Source organism: Lipotes vexillifer, unplaced genomic scaffold (genome assembly GCF_000442215.2).
Source record: "Lipotes vexillifer unplaced genomic scaffold, Lipotes_vexillifer_v1.1 scaffold125, whole genome shotgun sequence".
Classification (NCBI taxonomy): Eukaryota; Metazoa; Chordata; class Mammalia; order Artiodactyla; family Lipotidae; genus Lipotes; species Lipotes vexillifer.
The window spans coordinates 578864-588014 of NW_006785403.1; positions in this window are offsets into that span (position 1 = coordinate 578864).

A 9151-nucleotide genomic window follows, 5' to 3' on the forward strand; every position below is an offset into this window, starting at 1 on the left:
GTCAGGTAAAGAGATACCACATGCCGCAACTAAGGAGCCTGCATACTGCCACTGAGACCCAGCGCAACCAAATAAATAAATAAAATAAATATTTAAAAACAAAAAACAAAAATAACCCACAACAGGTGTTTAGTGGGAAAATACCACAAAGCTTAACAAAATGATCAAATTAGATGATTATGTTAATATGATATTTGTATTTATTATATTTATTTATATTAGTTGTTATTAGTCTGTTCATGAGGGGAAAAGAATAATTTTTTACGTGATCATCACAGTCACAAAGTTTATGTTATATCTGTAAACACCACTATTATAAAAGTCAAAGATAAAGCATCCCCCCTCCTTTTTTTAAGGTCTGTGGGATGTGTTCAAATTTTTATTATCTTGGGGGCCATAACTAGGCAGAGTGACTTTGTTATTCTTGGTTTATTTCAAAGGGCAAAGATTTTCTTTTTCTCTATGTTCCGTCATGTGCTTAACTGCAACGGGAGCAGGAAAAAGTGTCAGTTTTGTGGACATGACAGTATGCAGTGTTTCCTGGAGACTTTGGGGTCTCCTATCACACCTGGGGTGTGACATGTGTCTCCCCCCAAATTCATAAGTTGAAACTCTAAACCCTGGCACCTTAGAATGTGACTGTGTTTAGAGATAGGACCTTTAAAGAGGTGATTCATTTAAAATGAGGGGTTAGGTTGGGCCCTAATCCAATCTGACTGGTGGACATTTGGAAACACAGAGATGCCAGGGAGGCACACACAGAGGAAGGACCGCATCAGGACACAGTGAGAAGGCGGCCGTCTGCAAGCCAAGGAGAGAGAGGCCACAGGAGAAACCAACCCTGCCAGCACCTTGATCTCGGACCTCCAGCCTCCACAATTGTGAGAAAATACATTTCTGTTGTTTGAATCCCCCAGCCTATTGCACTTTGTTATGGCAGCTCGAGCAAATTAATATAACACTGCAAGTTCCCCCAAACTAGCAAGTCCTGAAAATGAGGCAGTGTGGCAGCCGGCTTTTGTGACGTACAGGTAGACCTCTTGGGCAGTGCTTCTCATTCCTGGCTGTACGTTAAAAATACCAGGGAGTTTTAAAAATAACAGTTCTCAGACCTCACCTCCAGAGAATCTGATCTAGTTCACCTGGGGCAGGTCTGGATCCTGGTGTGTGTTTTTTTAAGCTCCCCAGGCGATTCCAATAAGCAGCTAAGAACCCACATCTACAGCCCCAAGTTTTGCAGAGGCTGCTTTCATCTACCTAAAGCTAGTCTACCCAAGCTTCTGAGTTATGATGTATGCTTTTTAAGCTGCATCAACATATTGTCCAAATTCTGCTGGAGAAACAGGAAACCAAACTTGTATTCCAATTTGTAAATTTAAAGTAGGTGCCCCTAAGGGCAGTACACAGAGTCTAGTCCTAGAAACTGGGAAAAATATCAATAGTTTGTCTACACATATTTGAACTAGGAAGAAAGTATTAAAAAATCCACCATCCATCATTTCTTGATCTTTGAAATGGATTTATACCCTCCTGTAGGACCTTGATATTTGACCACTGAGATCAACATATATTGATTACCCACTCTGTACTGTGCTGGTATTCAGCCTGACGTCTCCCTCCTGGAAGAGGATATGGAGAGAATGGGCCTCAGGAAAGCTCGAGAACAGTTTCTTAGGGTGTGTACAATGAGAAAAATGTCCCTTGGAAAAAGAAATCTACATGTAGCTAACTCTGGGAAATATTGCATACTGTATCCTCTCCTAGTGATTCATAATGCACACTCACATTTTAGGGATCTAAAAAAAAAGTTCTACATTAATTCAACCAGCAGTTTCTAGACTTCAGTGATCAGGAATTCCCCTCCCTTTTCTTCTTTTCTTCCCCCTTTGGGTAACAGCCATTATCATCCTGCAGAACTAGTGGTTCTTGGAATACACTTCAGGCAAAGTTATATTACTGGATTTTTATCTCCAATTTTTGTGAGGGTGCAGGGAATATGTTCCTGAATTTGGGGGAAATAAATGCTTCATGCTAAAGCATTTTTGAAGTTTCTAAACTTGATTTAGAGAGTTTGGCCTGGGCTCAGGAAGGAGGTGCTTCCCCTGGCACTTGTCATGGTGCATGTTCCATGGTGCTGTGATGCTTATGCACATCTTTGCCACTATATGAGATGTTAAGAGTGTGATGTGTGCCTGGCCATGTGGTAGCTAATGTTTGTTGAATGAATGAATAAATAAGTCATGTTTCTGTTGTGATGAGGTACTTGTAGCAGCGCCACACCTCACTCCACCCTCCTGAATTTCTATGTCCTGAAAATTAATATATCTCATTTGTTCTAACAGATTATTACATAGCAAGAGGGCTGGTTGAGGAGGTCTCTTTGTCCTCTTTGAGCCCCAGTTCATTACAAGTTAGGTACATCCTTGCCCAGGGCCTGATGGCACTGCTTTCTATGTCCAATCTTGTCACCAGCCTAGGATATTTCTAAAACATGTCTCTCCTCATTTTATACAATGTTTGTACAAACATTTCAACAGCAGAACATTTTCAATGTATTACTGAAATTACTTTTATCTTCCACATTGTTTCAGTGACAAATGGTTTGCAAGATTATAAATTTCATGCAACAGTAATGTCAAGATGACAGCAATCTTATGCAAAATTCATAAGCATTTTCTGGAAGAAGTTAGCCAGTAGAGAAGTTAGCCAATATTGTCATTATTGCAGGTGATTATTATTAACCCATCATCTCTATACATTTGACAGTGGCCCCAATAATTAATTGCTGTGTGTTAACTAGTCATTTATTCAGAGTCAGGCCCTACACTAGAGGATAAAATAATAGACAAAACAGTTTGTGTCCTTGAAGAGTTTCCAATCTAGTTAATCATGACTAATTATGAATAGAAGTAATAAACGTGTGCAGAAGCAACTTGCTACTAAGTGATTGAGGCTAAATGATACATTTGTGCTTAAAGTCTGTAGACCAAAGAACTGTGGAGTAGATGGCTTTTAAAGGATGAATGGAGGAACTGTGGTATTTACAGTTAAGAGAAATAAACCTCTCAGAGGAATAGGGATCAAATTTATAAAGATATAATAGATTTATTAAGTAAATTATTTATAATAGCACTTATACATCAGATAAGGAAAATATATTACTTTTCAAATACTTTCAAAGATTTTCTCATGTGTTTAATTTTGAAGTGGGAACGTAAGTGATAGGTGATGAGGTCTTATGAGTGTGACATCTGGTGTTGTCATATCTGATGTCTGACGAGGAATGACAATTGTCTTGCTGGAAGGATTAAACTCATTTAAGATCATGGTTTCTGTCCTGTTGGCTGAGAGGAGGGGGAAAATTACTGACTCTTATTTTTTTAAATTTTTTTATTTTTTGCGGTACGCGGGCCTCTCACTGTTGTGGCCTCTCCCGTTGCGGAGCACAGGCTCCCGACGCGCAGGCTCAGCGGCCATGGCTCACGGGCCCAGCTGCTCCGCGGCACGTGGGATCTTCCTGGACCGGGGCACGAACCCGTGTCCCCTGCACCGGCAGGCGGACTCCCAACCACTGCGCCACCAGGGAAGCCCTACTGACTCTTATTTAAACAGTGATGTGCAGCCCAAACCTACATTTCTTACTAACATTTACATCAGAGGCACTTTCTTTTTCCAGGCCCAGGATTTAATGCACCAGAACTAGAAAACAGTTTAAAGCCTATAATGAGGAAACTGAATCCGAGAACCCCCTAAACTTTTCAAGGCGTATTGATCACTTTCTAAATTCAATCTGTATATGGTGAAATTCTCATAGGAGAAAGCAGCACTCCTCTGCCCGGTGGCGGTTTGAGTTGTTTATAGTTGATAACGTTCAGGTGGAAATTTGATGTTTGAGTGGAGAAAAATAGTGGCAAACACCATGAAGTGGACCTAGCATGGGGAAGGGGGAAGAAGAATTGGAAGAGAAGAATAAAAAGAATAAAAAGAAGAATAAAAAGAGAAGAATAAAACGTTTTCCTAGTTGCATTTTTGTGTCCTTGCAATTCTGTTCCATGCAGAAACCCAAAGGGGAAATTCAGGAAGAGTTGTGAGCTTTGAATATATTGGCTTTCCGAAATAAAAATTCTATGCAAATTCTATGCAATCCCCAGGAAAGAATGTTGGATTCAGAAAAAGAAAAGAATTATAAGGTGCTTTTGATAGTTGTGGTAGGGAGATTGGAGAGAGCAGGTTACTGATATTCAGAGGGTCTTTTTCTTTGAGGATGATCTCAAGAGTCACAGATGACAGGACATAATGGTATCTAAAGACTTATGTTAGTGTCCAGACTACTAAATCCTTTGTCGAGGTCAAGGTTAATTCAAACCTTGGGACTACCCTAATCCCTTTCCCTGAGCTCTCTCTTTGAACATCCTCAGTGCTGGCAAATCTTTATCCTTTGAAGGACTATTCTGAGGATTAAAAAGGATACTATTCCTAAAGCCCTTAGTGCAATTTCTAGCCCTGAATAAGTGGGAGACATGGCGACTTTTTATTTTGACAATTATTAATATTAGATTTGATTTTTGCAAGCGGTCAAAAGTAATTTAGAAGGGGAGTCTGATGTATAAGGAAAGGGGTCAAGCCAGGACCTGGCAACTGGAGTCCAAAATGCAGGCAAAAATGGTGAGGTTGTTTCATGTGGTTCATAAGCTGAAAGTGAAAGGCTGTATTTCATGAAAAATTACTGGAAAAGAGAAAGCTTCGAAAATATCCTGAGAGTAAATCTGTACATGCCCAAGGTGACAGTGTATGTGCACATTCTGGTGTGCTCTCTGCAGGGCACTGTGGGCTGTTGAAAGGGGAATAAAAAATAAAGCCAGAGGAGAGTTGGGAGTGAGGGGTGAGGTACAACCCAGAGAAAGCAAGAAACAGCATCCCAGCAGGAGGCCCCAGTGCTGAGGCTACTGTTGCCACAGGTACAGTCCCCCTGCTGCTGGCTGCTGCCTTGGGGACTAAGCAGGAACCCAACCCTTTCCTTTATGGATGAGCCAGAGGAACAGCCTCTAGCAGCAGCTTCTCTTTTGACTTTGGAGCGCAAGGAGTTTGGGTGGTTGGACATACCTGGGTTTGGATTCTGGCTCCATCATGTATTAGCAATAGGGCAAGTTATTTAGTCATTCTTAATTCACTTATTTTTTTTTTTTAATTGGGGCATTTGACATGTTCTTCAAAGAACTTTCTTTGAAGGGTTTTGATTTTTTATTGCGAAAACTTTCAAAGATTTCACAATTAAACAGAATACTGTACATGATAACCCACCGTGTATTCATAACCCTAATTCAACACCTATTACTTTAAGTCAGTCTTGGGTTTTTTTCTACTTTTACCCAACACCCCCCATTCTATATTGTTGTAAAGTAAATCACAGGCATCCTGTCTTTTAATCCATAAATATTTCAGTATGAATCCATAAAAGATAAAGCCTCCTTTTAAAACTATAGCAATTCTATAATGACACCTAAAAATATGATCATTAATTTCATAATAGCAAATATCAGCTACCTAGTCAGTGTTCAAATTTCTCCATTAGTCTCATAATGTTTTTAAGAGTTGGTTCAAATACAGAGTAAAATATGGTTCATACTTTGCAATTAGTTGATTTGTTTCTTAAGACTCTTTTAAGCAAAGACTCTCTCTCTTATTTTATCCCCTTGCTATTTCTATTTTTTTAATTGAGGTAAATTCCCTTGCAATTTGTTTGTCATTTGTCTTGTAGAGTTTTCACACAGTCAAGGTGTTTTAAAATGTAGGTTTTATGGGAATTCCCTGGCAGTCCAGTGGTTAGGATCAGCACTTTCACTGCCGTGGGCCTGGGTTCAGTCCCTGGTTGGGGAACTAAGATCCTGCAAGCCGTAAATTGTGACCAAAAAAAAAAAAGTAAAAATTAAAAAAAAAATAAAATGTAAGTTTATTATTGTTCAGGTATGGTGAGGCCAACAGATCAGGAGACAATTGCCACTGAAAAGAGAGTTTGTTACTCACGATTCCCAAGAGGAAGGGGCACACTGGGCCACGCCGGGCCATGCAAGGCCACATGAGGAAACACTGGAGTCATCAGGGGACAGTAGTGGGAGGGAATTGTGGGCAAGAGCTTTTATTGTAGTTTCCATGGAAAGGAAGTTACCAGTTGTATGGATTGGTTAGTTTGTATATGAAAGATGTGCTCGAAGGTGAATTCTTTGCTATTACTAGTAATTGGTTAGCCCTGGGAGGGCAGTCTCCCATGGTTTGTAATGCCTCAGTTGTCAAAACATTAGAATAAAAAGACATGCTTATTATATAAGATTTGTCTATTGCATCCCCATGATGTCACTTTATATCTTTCTCTGTCCCCTATATTTGCTATAAACTGGTAATGAAATCAGGAGGCTTGATTGGATTCGTTTAATTTTTTTATGACTTCCATCACAAAGAACATAATATCCAATTATCTCTCTTTTTGTCATGCCAGAAACCATTCAAGAGCAATCGCTAAATTAATTATTTAGTTAGGAATTACAAAAGAGGGATATCCTAATCTCCAAAATATACAAACAGCTCATGCAGCTCAATAACAAAAACAAACAACCCAACCAAAAAACGGACAGAAGATGTAAATAGACAGTTCTCCAAAGAAGGCATACAGATGGCAAAGAGGCACATGAAAAGTTGCTCAACATCTCTAAGTATCAGAGAAATGTAAATCAAAAGTACACTGATCAGAATGTCCATCATCAAAAAACCTACAAACAATAAATGCTGGAGAAGGTATGGAGAAAAGGGAACCCTTCTACACTGTTGGTGAGAATGTAAACTGGTACAGCCACTATGGAGAACAGTATGGAGGTTCCTTAAAAAACTAAAAGTAGAGCTACCATATGATCTAGCAATCTCATTCCTGGACACATACCCAGAGAAAACCATAATTTGAAAAGATACATGCACCCCAAAGTTCATTGCAGCACTATTTACAATAGGCAGGACATGGAAGCAACCTAAATGTTCAACGACAGAGGAATGGATAAAGAAGATGTGGGACAAATATACAATGGAATATTACTCAGCCATTAAAAAGAATGAAATAATGCCACTTGCAGCAACACAGATGAACCTAGAGATGGTCATACTGAGTGAAGTAAGTCAGACAAAGACAAATATCATGTAATATCGCTTATATGTGAAATCTAAAAAAAATGGTACGAATAAACTTAATTACAAAACAGAAATAGAGTCACAGATGTACAAAACAATCTATGATTACCAGGGGGGAAAAGTGGGGAGGGATAAATTGGGAGACTAGGATTGACATATACACACTACTGTATATAAAATAGATACCTAATAAGGACCTACTGTATAGCACAGGGAACTCTACTCAGTACTCTGTAATGACCTATATGGAAAAAGAATCTAAAAAAGAGTAGATACATGTAGATGTATAAACTGATTCACTTTGCTCTACAGCAGAAACTAACACAACATTGTAAATCACCTATACCCCAATAAACATTTAAAAAATAAATAATTAAATAAATAAAAATAAAATGTCAGTGTTCCAAAGTGGAAAAGAAAAAAAAAAAAGAGGGGTATTCTAATTCTACCATTCCTTCTTTATTTATTAGTGTGATAATTTTTTGTAAAGAGAAATGTCTCCTCATCAATTATTTGGTAACCCAGAGACAGATTGTATCGGAAAGGTAGATTAAATGCTTGATTCCTTCCCTTTATTGACCTGTTTTCAAAAATAATGTGTTGGTATCAGCATCCTCTGAAAGTGACCAGTGAATTTGTTTCATAGATTTAGATGTATTTAATTGGTTTCAATCCATTGTATTCTTATTGATGCTGAAGTTGTTGCATTCTGGGCCACTGGGAACTTCTTAGAGTTGGCCCCTCACTCATTCTGACTGCCAGTGGTTTACCTGTCTTTTGGGAGAAGAAGTGTTTCAGGCTTAAATTGTTCATTTCCTGTCCCAGACATGGAATCAACCATATCTGCCAGAAGCCCTGTTCCTTTTAATAGGAGGCTGTGTTTAGAGACCATAATCTCATTGCTTTTTGGTACTCATTGCTTCTGAGCTGGTCATTGTTTCTAGGTCTTATCAATGGATAGAGCAAGGGAATATGTGTATAAATAATTGATTGACATGTTTATTAATTCTCTTTTAAGTATTGGTTTTCCCTCTCATTTTTTTCTTCTTTACTTAGGTATACTCTTTTCAGTTTGGTTGTTGAGTTCATACTGATAGTTCCAACTCAAATTTATGTACTCAGGTTTGTTTGTTTGTTTGTTTTGCTAACTTTTTCAATAATACATCTGCATCACTTTTTCTGTTGCTGGAATCCTGGTTCCCAACTGAAACCAGCATATTATTTATTCAGTTGCTTTATCTCAAAATATGTAGACAATAACAATCGCCAACACTACCACCAACAATGTGATAACGGAAAGCAGATTAATTTTTCAATAGTTCTTTTTGTCCTTAGGTTATATTTCACTAAAGGATGTTCATTTAAATTCTGTGTTTTGGAGTCATTGAAATAATCCCTCTCAGTGTGGGTATGCTGCCAGCTCAATTCTGCACTAGCCCATTCATTTGCTTCATTTTGCTTTAGACTTTTAAGGATTACACATTTTTAACTTTAAATTTTCTTTGTAGTTAAAGTATATTCAGAGAGGCCTAGCTTTTATCCTGTCTTCTCCACCTTGTTCCCCTTGCTTCCATTGCTTTATTTTTTGGTTTACATTTTCTTCTTCTTTTTTCTTTTCTCATAAACAAATTTTTAAAATATAAGCAAGTATCCATTCCCCCCACCCCCAAAATAAAGGTAGCATACCATTCATGCTTTTTTCCACCTTGCTTTTTTCACCTAATACATGCTACACATCACTAAATAGGACTATATTAAATATTAAATAAAATACTTTCTACAGACTCTTATCCACAATTCCCAAATTCTCAAAGCTCTGAAAACCCAGAATTTTATTATAAGCTTGCAGCAAACTCATTTGGAAAAAATCAGATCTGAACCCACATAAAGTTATTTATTGTCTTTATATTTTATACTTATGTGCATTTATACTTGATACATTTCTGATGCTGGAATATTTAATATTATGGGTTCAGCT